This window comes from Gadus morhua, unplaced genomic scaffold (assembly GCF_902167405.1).
Source record: "Gadus morhua unplaced genomic scaffold, gadMor3.0, whole genome shotgun sequence".
Taxonomy (NCBI): domain Eukaryota; kingdom Metazoa; phylum Chordata; class Actinopteri; order Gadiformes; family Gadidae; genus Gadus; species Gadus morhua.
Genome location: NW_021964149.1, coordinates 225,288 through 242,277, shown reverse-complemented (window position 1 = coordinate 242,277; position 16,990 = coordinate 225,288). Strand labels below are relative to the sequence as shown.

Below are 16,990 nucleotides of genomic sequence, written 5' to 3'. Positions count from 1 at the left end.
ATCCATTGGGGTCTCCCCGCGCAGGTTCGAATCCTGCTGTCAACTGTACAGGTTAATCAGTGTATGTTTAAGGGACTGTTTAAAGGATCAACAGAAATATGTCATGGTACTGCAGACCTCTTTCGTTGTCTTCCTAATCATTTGCTGAAGCATTTCTCCTGAACTGAGAGGGGTGCTGTGGGTGGGACTGTCATAGTGACTGTCTAGTTCACAGAAGAGGCAGTGTTCTAATCACATCAGTAAGTTGTATAATGTAAGTAACCTACTCAATTGGAATTCCTATAGCCGCCAGTTCTGATAGCTTAACACATGATCGGGTCAGGCTACATGAGACCTTTTTCATTGGTGTCTCAAGTAAACAATACAATAGGGGTACTGTGGCTTAGCTGGTGAAAGAGCCTGTCTTGTAAACAGGAGAGCCTGGGTTCAACTCCCAGCAGTACCTACACTTTTTGCAACAGCATCATCTGGTGTAGATGTGATAAAAGTGTTTCTTGCAGTTAAAAAAAACGGAATTGTCCTAACTGGCAATCTTCCTTGTGGTTGTAAACTTGCAATCCATCAATGCAATAGACTTTCCATCAATGACAACGGCGGCAGGCAAGCACAATTCTCTATAAAATGTATGATACCCTAATGCCAACTGATGACCTATTTGTCCCTTCTATCGTTAAGCAAAGCTTCAGGAATCGGTTTTACAGATGTACAATTGAAGTAACACAGGGGACTTCTCTCAACGGCAAAGCGTATGCTTCTCATGTAGAAGGCCTGAGGTTCAATGCCTGCCGTCTCCAAGATGTGATCAAAGCTAGCTTCAGTCAATTTGAAGACTTTTTCAAAATTAGATCAAGCAAGGCTTAACCTACCCTAAGTGTTCCAGACTCTTCCTGTTCCAAAAAGCCAGAGACTTGGAACTCTAAAAGTGTGTTGTCGTGGCCGAGTGGTTAAGGCGATGGACTAGAATTCCATTGGGGTCTCCCCGCGCAGGTTCGAATCCTGCCGACAACGGTTCTATCTGAATACGAGCTTTCATTCCCTTGTTCAGCCTACACACATTACGGTGAAATTGCATGAAATCAGTGCAAATATGTTAATCTAAGAATGTAGATGGCGCCATATTTAAAATCTGGCATTATCTGGAAAGGCACTCAGCAATCGAAATCATCTGACAACATGTTCTCAAAACATAAAATGTTAATATTTAAAGGTCTGATAGATCCGAAGACTAGTGTTGTCAGGTCCCGGTGCTGATTGCCAAGGATGAGAAAACCCTTGGTGCGTTCCGAAGCAGGTTTAAAATGTAAATTCTTGAGCAGTAAGGGGATGTATCTCAGTGGTAGAGCGCATGCTTTGCATGTTTGAGGCCCCGGGTTCAAACCCCGGCATCTCCATTTGATTGCCCTAGAAAAGTCATGTGAGTGCTATTTTAATCAAATGAGGTCACGCAATGCTTAACCTACCAAAGATGTTGCCGAATGCTAATGTTCGAAACAAGTGAGAGAATTGAAACTGTGTTGTCGTCAACGATACAGGTTAATCAGTGCGTGCGATTTCAAAAGCGCACGCTTTTGTGCGCTCAAAAGCTAGTGTGCGCTCAAAAGGTAGTGCCGGTCAACACATTGATATGAGTACGGTACGTTTATGCACTAAGTGTTGACAGCCACAGAAGAGAAAAACATTGTTGCGTCACGACGAAGATTCAGGCCTGCCGACAAGCGTTGGCCAGTTCTGCTATCTGTACGCAGACTACTTCTCTAAGAAATGTATGATACCGTACTGCCAGTCGATAGCCGATTTCCCCTCTTGTATCGTTAAGCAAACTTTCATGTATCTGTTGCCACATGTACAATTGAAGTAATCTGTCTTCGGCTCATCTGTAAAGCTTCTCATGTAGGAGTGCTGAGGTCCGATCACTAAGATGTGATCAAAGCAAGCTGTGGTCAAGGGTGTAGGACTATTTCACAATATGATCACACAGCCTCAAGCGTTGCAGTCTGTTACTGTTCGAACAACTGATAGACTTGAGGTCGATAAGCACCATTGCCCTGGCCAAGCGGTTAAGCTGATGCACTAGAAATCCATTGGATCCCCCGCTCCATGATTGAAATCTGCCACACCAGTTTACCACCTCTGCTTTTAGCAGGCAGGCCAAATATCTTCATCTCTTAGGATGGCCTAGTGCAAGTCAACCTATTGATTGGCTGTATCATTAAGCAAAGCTTCAGGTATTGATAGTAGAGATGTACTGATTAATACAAAAAGGGGATGTAGCTCAGTGGTAGAGCGCATGCTTCGCATGTATGAGGTCCCGGGTTCAATCCCCGGCATCTCCAAATTGTAGTGATGCTGAATGTTACTGTGTAATGAATCTTTAAACAAAATGAGGTCACGCAATGCTTTACCTACCAAAAATGTGGCAGAATGCTAATGTTTGAACATGATAGAGAATTGAAATGTCGAAACTGTGTGGTTAAGGTGATGGACTATAAATCCATTGGGGTCTCCCCGCGCAGGTTGGAATCCTGCCGTCAACTGTACAGGTTAATCAGTGTATGTTTAAGGGACTGTTTAAAGGATCAACAGAAATATGTCATGGTACTGCAGACCTCTTTCGTTGTCTTCCCAATCATTTGCTGAAGCATTTCTCCTGAACTGAGAGGGGTACGGTGGCTGGGACTGTCATAGTGACTGTCTCGTTCACAGAAGAGGCAGTGTTCTAATCACATCAGTAAGTTGTATGATGTAAGTAACCTACTCAATTGGAATTCCTTTAGCCACCAGTTCTGATAGCTTAACATATGATCGGGTCAGGCTACATGAGACCTTTTTCATTGGTGTCTCAAGTAAACAATACAATAGGGGTACTGTGGCTTAGCTGGTGAAAGAGCCTGTCTTGTAAACAGGAGACCCTGGGTTCAACTCCCAGCAGTACCTACACATATTGCAACAGCATCATCTGGTGTAGATGTGATAAAAGTGTTTCTTGCAGTTAAAAAAAACGGAATTGTCCTTACTGGCAATCTTGCTTGTGGTTGTAAACTTGCAATCCATCAATGCAATAGACTTTCCATCAATGACAACGGCGGCAGGCAAGCAAAATTCTCTATAAAATGTATGATACCCTAATGCCAACTGATGGCCTATTTGTCCCTTCTATCGTTAAGCAAAGCTTCAGGAATCGGTTTTACAGATGTACAATTGAAGTAACACGGGGGACTTCTCTCAACGGCAAAGCGTATGTTTCTCATGTAGAAGGCCTGAGGTTCAATGCCTGCCGTCTCCAAGATGTGATCAAAGCTAGCTTCAGTCATTTCTAAGACTATTTCAAAATTAGATCAAGCAAGGCTTAACCTACCCTAAGTGTTCCAGACTCTTCCTGTTCAAAAAAGCCAGAGACTTGGAACTCGAAAAGTGTGTTGTCGTGGCCGAGTGGTTAAGGCGATGGACTAGAAATCCATTGGGGTCTCCCCGCGCAGGTTCGAATCCTGCCGACAACGATTTTATCTGAATACGATCTTTCATTCCCTTGTTCAGCCAACACATACACATATTACGGTGAAACTGCATGAAATCAGTGCAAATATGTTAATCTAAGCATGTAGGATGGCCTAGTGCAAGTCAACCTATTGATTGGCTGTATCATTAGGCAAAGCTTCAGGTCAGTCAATTTCAGTCAATTTAAAGACTATTTCAAAATTAGATCAAGCAAGGCTTAACCTACCCTAAGTGTTCCAGACTCGTCCTGTTACAAAAAGCCAGAGACGTGAAACTCTAAAAGTGTGCTGTCGTGGCCGAGTGGTTAAGGCGATGGAGAAGAAATCCATTGGGGTCTCCCCGCGCAGGTTCGAATCCTGCCGATAACGGTTCTATCTGAATATGAACTTTCATTCGTGTGCGTGTGTATGTGTGCCTGGTGGGGGTGTGTTAGGGGTATGTGAGGCCACCGAGTCTGGTCTGTAGGTGTGCTAGCAGAATGATCACAGTGCTGTTGGAAGGACAGCCAGCCGTCAATGCGGACTGTGGGGTGAGCCCCTTGATGGACGGATGTATTGTGGCCGTAGAGAGTGTGAGGTGGGACACTGTAGATAGGTGGATCGTCACGTGCTGTTTGAAGTACCCCTGTCAGTGTGTGTGTGTGTGTGTGTCAACAGATGTTTCATGGGTTATGATTCTATTAACATTATGTGGACAGCAGCATCATTATATGGTACAATTCTTATAACAAATGTACTTGTAAGTAGTGCAGGATAAAAGTGTCAGTCAATGCCATTGAAAACTGAGGGGTGTATAATTCGGTGCCTTAATGTCTGGGGAGATGCAACGCCTCCATTGTCACACATATGCTTGACGTCCACCCAGGCCCCATATGTTCATTATGGGGTGAGTCGTTGGCGCTGGACGACACGTGCTGTTTGAAGTCTCCCCGGTACTATATGCAGAGTGATTTGGAGGGTGTGTGTGTGTGTGTGTGTGTGTGTGTGTGCGTGTGTGTGTGTGTGACGTAATAATGTGTTTTTTAATCTACCCTACTATTTTACGAAACCGGCAGATACATTTATATAGTGATGGGGGTACCTAACCCTACCGATAATATGTCCGTAATCATCCGTATAGGGATATGATATAGATATATATAAATATTTATAGGTATATTTATATTAGGGTTAAAAGTCGGGGGTTCCACCGATGGTAGAACTATCATAGTGAAGATACGGACTGTGGTTCACATTGACAATATATTAGGTGATATCATGATACTATTAACAGATATTCTAGTAATTTTCATCTAATATAGTGTATTTGGATTAACTTTACTTTTCAATAGCATATTGTCTGTCTATGATGCGACGAGTGGGTGTAGGCCGGCGGTACCTGAGTATGTGTGTGTCCAGTACCTATTGGCCGGGAGTCTATGACGCAGGGTCTTAGGTGCGAATATCTACAGAGGGGCGTCTATCAGGCATAAATATACGGGCCCCATTGGTATGGCTGAGTACAGCCTCTGACCCGGACGTTAGACACGCTATTCTAAGATAGTAAACGCGTCGTAGCGGTTGGAAGAAAAAACAAAACATTGAACCGTCCTGCGCTACTATGCCGACTGACTGTAAGTATTCATATGCGTGTATGATGATTATATTATGACTATGTCTATGTGAATCAGCTGTTTATATCTGACTGAAGCAGTGATTACTCCACAGCGATTCGCGGCGCCGGCGGTGAGAGCGTGAAACAGCAGCAGGGTCCACGTGGAAGTATGTTTGTTTTTATAGTAGTGTATAATGTATAGTTCCATAACACTCTCTATATCATTTATTATCATTAGTTGTTATGGTATATTCATGTAGAACAACGATTAAATTTGTGTTTTCCTGATGTGTAACAGGTTCGCATGATATTCGGCTCAACATTCAAAGACCTATTCTAGCCGACCAGACTAATGTGGTGACAAGCGGTAGTTTTGGTAAGTTGTTAATACGCCCGCTATTAGTATATCTATAGGACCGTGTATTACCAAGATAAATTATCTATTTATTTAGCATCTAAAACAGCCAAACCTAACCCATAAATACTTTTGTATTTTGTTTTTGATCCACGTTTAGTACCTATCGCGGCCATTGTGAAACAGCGAACCCCCGGACCAAGTCGACTATCCAAGAAAAATTTGAAAAGGCCGGCGGGAATAGGGTTGGCTATACCCTGCTCACCGCTGGCCATAGATCAGCCACACATTCCTTATAAAAAGGCTTGCAAGGACGCCACACATAGTGTTTTAGCTCCGAAGAATTTTAACCAGGTTATCCATGCAGTCATAAACCCTCAAATCGCGCAACATGGGGCTGTATGGTCTGATTCCAAACACCGAGTGATCGGGGGACGGCGTAGATCTGATAGTGGGGGTAGCATTATGGATTTAGAACTTGAAGAGATGGCAATGAGGTATGACGCAACCGGCGATACGTCTCATTTGTCGGCCGTAGGACATGTGGGGGGTGGGGGCATGTATGCAGAAGGTTGTTTAGACATGCGGGAAATATGTGTTGGCATAGATAGAACTAGGCGTGTGTTAATTGCAGCGGATGCATGGGGCCATAATATGGTTAATGCTCTATATCAGGCAGCACAGATAAATGTTTCGAACGAGCCAGGCCTAGATGACATGGAGGGGCTAGAGGCGACACAATTTAGACACAAGGGGCGTGTTGTATGCGGTGGCAAACACAAGAGATGTACTTAACGCTGTCGGTTGGTGGTTGGATAGTGCACAAGAGAGTCTATACATATCATTGCAGATCGATGTATTGCATGGGTCGCAATGTGATGAAGGGGTTGGCGAGATCACTCTGTGGGTTTCTCGGATGTTTCCAAATTTGAGAGACATCTAGATGTTAAAATCCTGATATTTCATCATAATGATGCATTCAAGAAGCTGGAGATGTTCCAGACACATACGGCCCAACATCCTAAAACAGTATGGTTGTACCTCCATGATAACCATTATCATTGCATAGAGAACAGAACGGCATTCTTTGGTACGGGATATGTGTGTGAATATTGTTACAAGGCCCATGAGGGAATTCTATTCCACAAATGCCCGATCCATTCCAATGTGTGTCTGACAGTGTGCGATAGACTAGCAGGTCGTACGATAAAGTGCAAGGACTGCAGTCGTATATGCCGCTCGCAGGTCTGCTACAACACACACAAGAAGCATTCTGCCAAACATGACATGATACCTTGTGAAAAGCTCAAATACTGCGATCGTTGTTGTCGACAGTATATCATACCAAAGAAGAAGAAGAAGGGGGAGGGGGAGGAGGAGGAGGAGGAGGGGGAGGGTGACGATAATGGTCATGTATGCAGCGAGGCAAAGTGTCGTATCTGTGGGGAGCCGATGCCCGATGATGGAATACATGATTGCTATATCCAGCCGTACAAAAAGAAAAAGAAAAAGAAACGCAGGGGTGGTCGCTGGGGTCCATCGGATGATGACGACGCTCCGCCTAATAAATACATATACTATGATTTCGAAACGCGCATGCATGATGGTCGTCACGAAGCAAACTGTGTGGCTGCTATTACGTCTGAAGGCGCAGAATGGTATGCTACCGGTCTAGATTGTGTAAGAGAGTTTGTGAAACGCTACAGAACAGGGGAGTATACGTTGTATACATTTGTTGCACACAATGCGTCGGGCTTTGATAACTATATCGTCCTGGATTACATGACCAAGCAGGGTATTAAACCCATTTAAGTCATGAAGGGTAGCAGAGTAATTTTGATGCGTGATGACGCCTACCATCAGAGATGGGTCGACTCATTTAGCTTTTTGCCCATGCGATTGGCTAATGCACCGGCGGCGTTGGATTTTGATGATATGGCAAAAGGTAATTTTCCTCATAAATTCAACGCACGGGCCAACGAGTCTTATGTCGGTGCCTACCCTGAGATCTCATATTATGGTTATGATTCCATGACTAGCGATCAAAAGACAGATTTCGCTATTTGGTACAGATCTGTACGACGCAAAAAATTTGACTTTCAGAAACAGCTGCGTCGCTACTGTGTCAACGATGTGAGGATCCTGTACACGGCGTGTGGGATCTACAGGGAAAATTTCATAGAGTGTGCCACTATAGACCCCTTGGCCTATGCCACTCTGGCTTCGGCGTGCATGGCCACCTTCAAAAAGTCGTTCTTGAAGAAAAACGTCCTGGCATTGACCTACGAGGGGGTCTATCGGAAAAAGCAAAAGTCGTTCTCATGTGCATCCATCCAGTGGCTTGAATATCTATCCCACTCCAATAACCTGGAGATTCGGCATGCTCTCAACCATGGAGAGGCTAAATATGCCCCATTCTTCCTAGACGGACATGCACCGTCTATAAACACAGCCTATGAATTTGCAGGTTGCTTTTATCATGGGTGTGAACATTGTTACAATGCTGGCCACCAGAACCCTGTCCTCAAAAAGACCTATGGCAAATTATGGGTGCAGTTTCACCTCAAAGTCAAGGCTCTCAAAAGAGATCATGGTTTAAGAGTCGTGGTCATGTGGGAGTGTGAGTGGCACCGTCTGAAAAAGACCAATGCTGCAGTGCAGGCATTCTTGGCTACTCTGAAGATACAACCTAGGATTGATCCTCGCGACTCTCTCTATGGGGGTCGCACCAATGCCATCAAAATGTATCACAAGGCCGAGCCCGGTGAGAAAATACGCTACTATGACTTTACCTCTCTCTACCCCACAGTACAGGCTCGCTGTCCTTATCCTGTAGGGCACCCCCAGATCATTTTCAGGGATTTTGGTCCATTGGATGGGTATTTCGGCATCATCAAATGCACTGTGTTGCCCCCCAGAGGTCTTTACCATCCTGTGCCCCCTTACAGATGCCAGGGGAAGCTGATGTTCCCCCTCTGTGGTACATGTGCCACTGAGCTCAATCAGGCAGACGCGTGTCATCACTGCGACGATGAACGGGCTCTGACAGGCACCTGGGTGACTTTTGAGTTACAAAAAGCAGTTGAAATGGGTTACGTGTTAATCCAGATGCATGAGGTGTGGCACTACCCCGAACTGTCAAAGACTCTGTTTAAAGGGTATGTCAAAACGTTTCTCAAGCGTAAACAGGAGGCTTCAGGATACCCCAGCACAGTGGATACTGCGGAGAAACAGCAGGTGTATGTGCAAAACTACCTGGCAAAGGAAGGCATACAGCTGGATCACGACAACATGTGTGTGAATAAGGCCATGCGTAATTGCAACAAGTTGATTCTAAACAGTCTGTGGGGTCGCTTTTCACTACGCCCAGACCTACCCACTTGTGAGCTAATTTCAGAACCTGAAAGGTTCACTCAGCTCATGTTTAGCGATAGCTATCACATTGGTCACTTTTGCTTTATCTCTGATGATGTGGCCCTTGTACAATGGAAACACGTAGATGCACGTCTCGCAAGGGCGCGGGATGTCAACGTGATTGTGGGGGCTGTGACTACCGCCCATGCCAGGCTCATGCTCTACGATCTTCTAGACAAACTACAGGAACGTGTCCTCTATTGTGACACAGACAGCATCATTTTTGTTTCTAAGGAGGGTGATTGGGTACCCCCTTTAGGCCCTTATCTGGGCGACTTGACCGACGAGATAAATGATGGTGATCTGTATGGTACCGAACAGGAGGATTACATTAGCGAATATGTCTCAACAGGTCCTAAAAGCTATGCATACCACACCCGTCACCACAAGTCTGAGGTCAAAAGCAAAGGGGTGACTTTAAATGCAGCAAATGCTAAAGTGGTCACCCAGCAGACACTGAAATGTCTATTGGATGATTTTGTCAACCATCGGCCTCAAACCCCCGACGTCACCACCACAGTAGATACCATCCAGCGAGATAAGACTAGGTTTCTGCTTAAAAACGCTACTGTAGTTAAACGGCTTAGGGTGGTTTACAACAAACGCAGGGTCTTCCCCGACTACACCACGCTTCCTTACGGTTATTAACCATTTTGTTTATTGTTTTTCACTTTTTTCACATGATCCATGTTTTTTCTTCTTCTTTTTACATATCGTTTTCAAATGATCCATGTTTTTATTCATTTTATATTTTTGAGGGGGTATGCATATTGTGTTAAGAAAATCTAATCATACTATACTATAATCATGTTATTAACTATTTTGTTTTTATTGTTTTCAAATGATCCATGTTCTCTTCTTTCATCTTTTTTATTTTAATCATTTCTGTATTTTGGGGGGTATTCATATTGTATCTGTATATACTTTTTTATGCATCATGTATTAATGATGAATGACTGTGCTAAAAATCATGTTGGTGTTAATAAAGAATGTTAACTGTCAAATGTTTCACGGTTCTATGGTCACAATACATCCGTCCATCAGAGGGGGTGCACACAGACCGCAGAGATGGCTGCTGTACACACTACGTTCGACCCTAGACTTCAACACCCGTTCAGCATGGTAGTATCGGGACCTTCAAACAGCGGCAAAACCTACTTTGTCAAAACAGTCATTGAAAATATGGATCGGTTATTCTCAGAAAAGATTGAAAATATAGTATATGTTTATTCATGCTGGCAGCCCATATATGATGATTTGCTTAAAATAAGGAACATTCACTTTGTAGAAGGGATCCCCAAATCTCTATGTGATGATGCAATCTTACCAGTCCATACTAGAAATCTGCTCATTATTGACGACTTGATGAACGATGCATGCAATAATATAGAGGTTCAGTACGTTTTTACCAAATATGTACACCATCGTAATCTCAGTTGTATGTATCTGGTCCAGAATTTATTTATGCAGGGTAAAACCAGCCGTACAATTAGTCTAAATACCAATTACATGGTTTTGTTTAAGAACCCTCGGGACAAATATCAGATTATGTTGATAGCCAAACAGATGTTTCCATGCAAGACAAAATATTTTCTAGAAGCCTTTAACGATGCTACCGACATGCCTTACGGCTATCTGCTTGTAGACTTTAAAGCCATGACCCCAGACAACATAAGACTTAGAACAGATATATTGTCAGACCGACATGTTGTATACACTCAGAGAGCCAAAGTGATTAGCCCAAAAGACCATGTCCTCACGCATAAGTAGAAACCGCGAGCGTCTTAAGCAACTATATAGCGCCCCTCCGGCTCAGCGTAAAGTTATCCTCAGGACAGCTAACGTCGACTTTATCAACTCGCTGTGTGAAATAGCCTTGAACATTTTACAGGGCAAAATACCTCTGACTCCACGCCAGCATACGAAATTGCGTAGACGAAAGAAGGACCTCAGAATACTCGCCAATAAAAATGTACTAATATCTAGAAAGAAAAGACTAATCAATCAGACTGGTGGATTTCTTCTACCCCTACTGTCTGTGGCCATACCGTTGTTTACAAGCCTGTTCTCAAGAGGAGGGTGATTATAATGGATCATACGCACAAGATGTATCTAGTTCCTCAACATCAACTCGATGCCTTAAAGCATACCCAACCCAGGGATTCTGTTAGACAGACTGCTGAAAATGAGCTGGATAAGGCCATTGCGGTGTTGAACACTCCCGATACAGACCTATATGAAAAGCTGCCAGGTACGGAGCGGTCCTGCAGCGTTATCTATCCATGGTAAAGCAAGGGCAGCGCGAGCATGGAGAATTAACGCTGTCACTTGCTGAGGGGGGCCCAGTTCATACACCTATGGCGGCACCGCATGGTGTTGATGACGATGATGGCACCGGCGATCATATTTATAAGGATATAATGAAACATATACCCGTCAGAAGCAAGAGCAATACCAGACATATCCTGGACTCTTTAAAGAAATCTAAAAATGTTTCATGGACGGACAAGGGGGAGATCATATTACAAGGCGAAACTATTAAGGGGTCCCATATGTTTGATCTGTTAAAGAATGTTACCGCCCCTTACCATGTTGTCGAATCTGTCAGACCACAGGGATGGAATGTATTTCTGAAATCTTTAGCCAGTAATAATATACCACTATCGTCTATCCCTAATAAACAGCTCAGACAAACTGTAAACATGTATAAGCATAGTCCCGTCACTACGGACGACAATGCGATGGCCTCCGTCCCTGTCTCATCTGATAAAAGGAGGAAACGCAAGCAGCCATTGTCATCTATTACTTCCCCTGGAATGCATATGGCCGAGTGGTTACCATTTTAAATTATGTATCTAAATGTATGTGTTATCCGTAAAAAATAAAGGAAAACAGTACGACTAAAATGTAATCAAATTATTGTATTTTTTATTATCAATACAGAAAACAACCATAGCAACAACAACAACACATGCTACATGTTACATCCGCATACACATGACTGCACACACATCATATCATGTTCATTACAGACATTAGGTTGTACACGGTTAACAAAGTCATAAACCTTTTCATCATTACGGGGTAAATTATCCCCATACATTTTCAAAAACTTTTGATAGGATACCCCTTTTTGCATATTAAACAAGAAAAAAACACAATGATGCCCACATGCTGTACTTGACGGATCCTGGACCTGTTGTGTAGAATGAACAACATCTATACAGTGCTGATCGAGAAAACGATGTATGGTCTCAGGAAATTCAAGAGTATGAGGGAGGGTTGCCGTAGGAGTCGAAAAAGTAGCCCTGTCTCTCATCCGTAATATAAATAGCTAGCCAATGGGCGCCGGACATATGTGAAGGTTCGGTGTTGACCACCATCATTGCAGGCCTCTGATAAATTTCCCGGGGTAGGTGATTACACGGTAACGCACCAAGAAAATATGCCTTGTGTGCCATTTTCTGACACACGGCTGTTAGCTCTATAGTATTCATATCGCACCCCCTTTTTCAGTAATAGTCCAACAGCACCTGCCGTCTATTTGATATTTCTATAACAGAAACATAAACTGCATAACATATCAAATTGACCGTTGTAGCCAGTGCTGCTCTGAATCGTGCCTCTAGCCTCACATTCCCTGTTCTGACTAGCGATACATGTTGTCCACAGCCCTCATCTGCCTCAAGGTTGAAACAAAATAATGCATACCCGTCCCCGAATTCCTTATGATTAATAGCTATTTCTCTATCTTTGAGCTGACGACCTGTAGCCTGAATGAGCTGGAAATATTCTCGGGTATAGAGGCCATTTCTAAAGTCAGGCTGAAAGGGTTTAGAGGGATATGCTTGACCGTCGCAATATAGGGATAAGAACTCAATGCCGAAATGCTGGAATCTGAAAGGATTCCTGGCATAGCTCCCTGTGAATGCTTCGTTATTCACAAAACCTATATAACCATCTTGGGTATTTGTCCTAGAAATAGATTATCCTGTGTGCATATATACGGCTGCCCGCAGCGATGGATACATTCTTTAGACATACCCTATCAACAGGGTATTTAACGTTGGCTTGGTTTAACGCACGGGCATGTGCCAGCTTGACGCCTGGTGCTACCGATACCTTTTTAATGAAAACATTTGCAGACACTATAGAGACACGGTATTCCACAGCACCATCGGACATGAGACAGAAATCATTTTTTGCTCTAATGAATCTCATGCGGAGATCAACTCCGTTAATCAACAGTTTCTCCTGAAAAAACATAGACGTGTATAGGGGATATCAGCTCCACTATACGACTTCGCCCCGTATATTCACTCCTTGCCGTTAAGCCTAGATTGAGGCCTCCAGGAAGAACCTCGTCCATATGTCCGTGTGTGTCTTTCTGGATTAGACCACAGCCAAATTGGGTGTCTAATGTTCCGTTTCCATAGTTTAGCAGGCATTCTATTATGCCTCTGTACGGATAGGTGTTTGACGACTGGGTGATAAGCCTATCACCCAGAGTAATATCTACTTGGGAGAATAACGTGCATCCTGGATAGTTAATCAGTCCCACGGGTGCCGCCGGAGCCAAGTCTGTTCCATCAGGATTAGTAATCTTGATCCTCAGGTGTAAATATGTATTGTTTAGATCTATATAGTCTTCGCTACTGGCCGATACAAAGAACTCTATGGGTCCAACATCTGTTAGCGCCGATAGCGGGGGTATTTCAATATATGTACTTTTTTCTATCGAAGTCTGCGTCATCGGCAGGGAGAAGAGATCCAGTTCGCTCTTAATGCATTCGTCTGACATGTTATGTAGCAACGCCATTGTTATTCAGCCCCCCTGCTATACTAGATGAATATATCGTTAGCTGCCCCTCTAAAACGACGGGTTGCCACCTTCCTGATCCTTTTAGGTTTGGCTCTCTTTTTGATAGATGCCAATCTTTTATTCTGTTAACGACGTCGTGCCGGTGTACGGGTACGCCCACAACCTATAGGAGGATACTTTGTTGCTCTTCTGGCATATACCCTCATGCCTGACCCCTGCTGTTTGGGCGTAGATGCAGCATGGGCTATGTTGGTCATAACGTCGCCTATAATATGTTTAGCCGCAGTCTTCAGATGAGGCTTTGCTATGCTAACCCCTCGCCTAAATAACGGAATAGCCATTCTAAAGAGGCTACCGAACATCCCTCCGATGCCGGCTCCATATTGTGTGCTGCTACCCTCATAGCCAGGTAGCCCACTCCCTGCTTGGTATAAATAATACTGAACATATTTGTTCTCGTCGTAAGGCGGTCTATACCCCCTCATCCCCATAGATGGGGCTATGAATTCTACTGTTTTACAGGTCTAAAATGCAGCTTGAGTATCACTTTACCATATGTGAATTTCATATTTGTATTCTGATCAGACTTTAGATCGATTTCAATATCTCCAAGAGGGTCTCGGGCTACGTGTACGTAATGCGGCTTGTCAAACATGTGAATGCAGTGTCTCCTGCTGGTGTCGGTTATATTAATACTCCTTAGCAGGGGGACATAACTATCTCCGACCAGCTGATGGTCGACAATGTCGCTATATATGAACATGTTGTAACACCCCCCGTGAATATCGGTGGGATGGGGGGCGTATGTTGCATACGATTTATGGGCTGGTAGCTTGACCCCTGCATCGAAACCCAGCATAGCAGCCAGTTTTCCTCTAAAGACGATAGATAGGTGATCGTCTCCTTCTACATAAACGCGGTTTCTAATACCTTCATGATGTAGTATAACTTTACCGCCAGGATCATATTTGGCCCAAGTCTTGTTGATTTGTAGTAATAACGATCCGATACTCTCATAAAGCCCACCAACTAATAGACATGATGTCCTATGACCCGTTTTACCATCGTGAACGGTCATCGTAGCGTCCTCGGTAGGAAAACTATGCCAGCTGCATGGGTACTGAGCTTCAATTAGGCCTACTTCATAGGGCTGCTTGGTGTGTATAGATTTTGCTAATTTAGTTCTAAAATTCCATATCTTATTTTGTGGGTAGATCCCTGCCGATGCATTACTCGCTAGAGTCACATAGAAACCCCCAGACACCTCCTTATCCATCGTACACTCTGGTTATAATGGATTGTATGTCTCGTATGTCTCTATACGCATCGACTAGTGTCTTATCAGCTATCCATGAATTGAATGCCTCCGGCCAACCCAGCCATTTGACATATAGCAGATTCTTAGACCCCTCCCTTTTTTTATCTATAATCTTTTCTATTTTATACACCTTGTTTTTAGACACTATAACTTTTTGTGGCTCTTTCTCGTAAAATGTTCCATGGACAGGGGCACCTGCATAGTCTTGCAGCTTATAGACTGGAGGACACCTTGCAATGCGCTGCGATATTACAAAATATTCATCTGTAAATGTCTGCTCATACCCCTTTCGAAATGTAGCTCTGACTTTTGAAATTCTAACCGTGTCACCAACATCGTATCTAAACACCACCATCGGCTCTTGAGTGGTTTTGTATATCGTATTAAACACTGTTTTCTCATTATCTTTATCAACGCTGACCGGGGTCATTTTTATCGATCTATGGTATGAATGGTTATAAGCATGGACCATATCCTGTAGTTTATCCACATATCGTTTGGAGTTGGCAGCTGTTAAATATCTCCACATGCGGGTTTTCAGAGTCCTGTTGAAGCGTTCCACTATACTGGCCTTGGTCTTGTTAGATGTAGAGAAATGTTTGACATTGTACCGCTCCATCAAACGCTGAAAGATCTTGTTATAAAATTCTTTGCCAGCGTCAGTCTGCAGTTTATCGGGGGTATGCCCTTCGCCGAGAATATCATCAAAAGCTTTAGCGACGTCAATAGCCCTCTTGGATGGTAACGGACGAACCCATGCATGTTTTGAGAATACATCGATGCACGTCAACAGAAAATGCACACCATCATTTTCGGATGCATACTCTGCCATATCCACTAAATCAGCCTGGAACTGTCTATCTACCCCACTAACCAATACTTTCTGCGGAAATGTATCGGTGCAGGTACATGTAGGGATCCTGCTTCAGCATCCATTTCTTGATATATTTTAGTGGAGGTACTGCACCCTCACTATGCTCGAGGGCCGTTCTTAGTTTATTGATGCCGCCGTAACCCCCTGGTCCAGCGGGATCATAATAAGTCTTTTGCAGCCGTTTATCCATGTCGTATGCCTGCGACAAAAAACGAATACTGAAACAATGATCAAAGTTATCCATCCTTTTTATTTAAAATGTCTGTCCGCTCAAAACAATGTTCAGATAAAGTTTACAGGCAGATTTATTTTTCTGCACCATTTTACAAGACATCATTCGAGCAGTACTAATACACTCTGCGTATGAGGCATTATTCATCTTCAAGACATCCGACACAAAAGCACATATACACATTACATGACCGACAGTAAAACACTCCCCGTCGGAGAAATGGCTAAATATTTCAGCTAACATTAGATCAGTAGGCTTGTCATGCAAGAATTGCATGACCAAATCATTCCAATCCTTATACATACATTTGATATAAGCATTATGATGGACAAACGTATCATTTTCTATGGCAGCATACATCAAAACGGCTAGTCTATCTGATACAGCCTTGCTATCCGCATCATACGCATAAGAAAACAAAATCCCCATTATAAACGCCACTCGACAACAGGCTTTGGTTTGCCTAATGACAATGTAGGACGCCACATTTGTATGGCCTCATATATCAGAAGCAGATGTTCATCGGACACACCTTCGGTGGTCATTAAATCCAGTTTTTCGGTATCATAGGTATTGCACATTAAATCACATAGATAAGATTCGACCACCCCGTAGATTTTTCCTGGGGACACAGTCAACCCTGTAGTCTTCTTTAAAACAGTTTCTAAAAGTAACAGGAAGGGGTGTCTGTCCAGCATAACACAAATGTCATGGTAGTGGGATTCGTAGTGATGATGTGTCGCTCCCTACAGGCATGAATGGCGTCGTTGACTTGGGCAATCACATTGGCATCCCCAGCAGGCCGCTTGCTTCTGATGGCTGATGATGGCTACCACACAGAGCCCCGTGGTAAATCGCAGAACAGCCAACGATGCAGGGTTTAAACG

The 16,990-nt window shown here is 43.6% G+C and overlaps 7 non-coding genes across 7 annotated transcripts; all 7 read left to right on the top strand.

The window, feature by feature from the left end:
* The first annotated feature begins 371 nt into the window (after nt 1-371).
* On the top strand, nt 372-445 carry trnat-ugu (transfer RNA threonine (anticodon UGU)). Its single transcript has one exon. It is a non-coding gene; the product is annotated as a tRNA-Thr (tRNA).
* A 481-nt stretch (nt 446-926) lies between these two features.
* Nucleotides 927-1,008, top strand: trnas-aga (transfer RNA serine (anticodon AGA)). The gene has a single exon. It is a non-coding gene; the product is annotated as a tRNA-Ser (tRNA).
* Nucleotides 1,009-1,319: 311 nt separating this feature from the next.
* trnaa-ugc (transfer RNA alanine (anticodon UGC)) lies at nt 1,320-1,391 on the top strand. The gene has a single exon. It is a non-coding gene; the product is annotated as a tRNA-Ala (tRNA).
* An 870-nt stretch (nt 1,392-2,261) lies between these two features.
* trnaa-cgc (transfer RNA alanine (anticodon CGC)) lies at nt 2,262-2,333 on the top strand. The gene has a single exon. It is a non-coding gene; the product is annotated as a tRNA-Ala (tRNA).
* Nucleotides 2,334-2,860: 527 nt separating this feature from the next.
* On the top strand, nt 2,861-2,934 carry trnat-ugu (transfer RNA threonine (anticodon UGU)). Its single transcript has one exon. It is a non-coding gene; the product is annotated as a tRNA-Thr (tRNA).
* A 481-nt stretch (nt 2,935-3,415) lies between these two features.
* On the top strand, nt 3,416-3,497 carry trnas-aga (transfer RNA serine (anticodon AGA)). The gene has a single exon. It is a non-coding gene; the product is annotated as a tRNA-Ser (tRNA).
* A 284-nt stretch (nt 3,498-3,781) lies between these two features.
* trnas-aga (transfer RNA serine (anticodon AGA)) lies at nt 3,782-3,863 on the top strand. The gene has a single exon. It is a non-coding gene; the product is annotated as a tRNA-Ser (tRNA).
* The last annotated feature ends 13,127 nt before the right edge of the window (nt 3,864-16,990 follow it).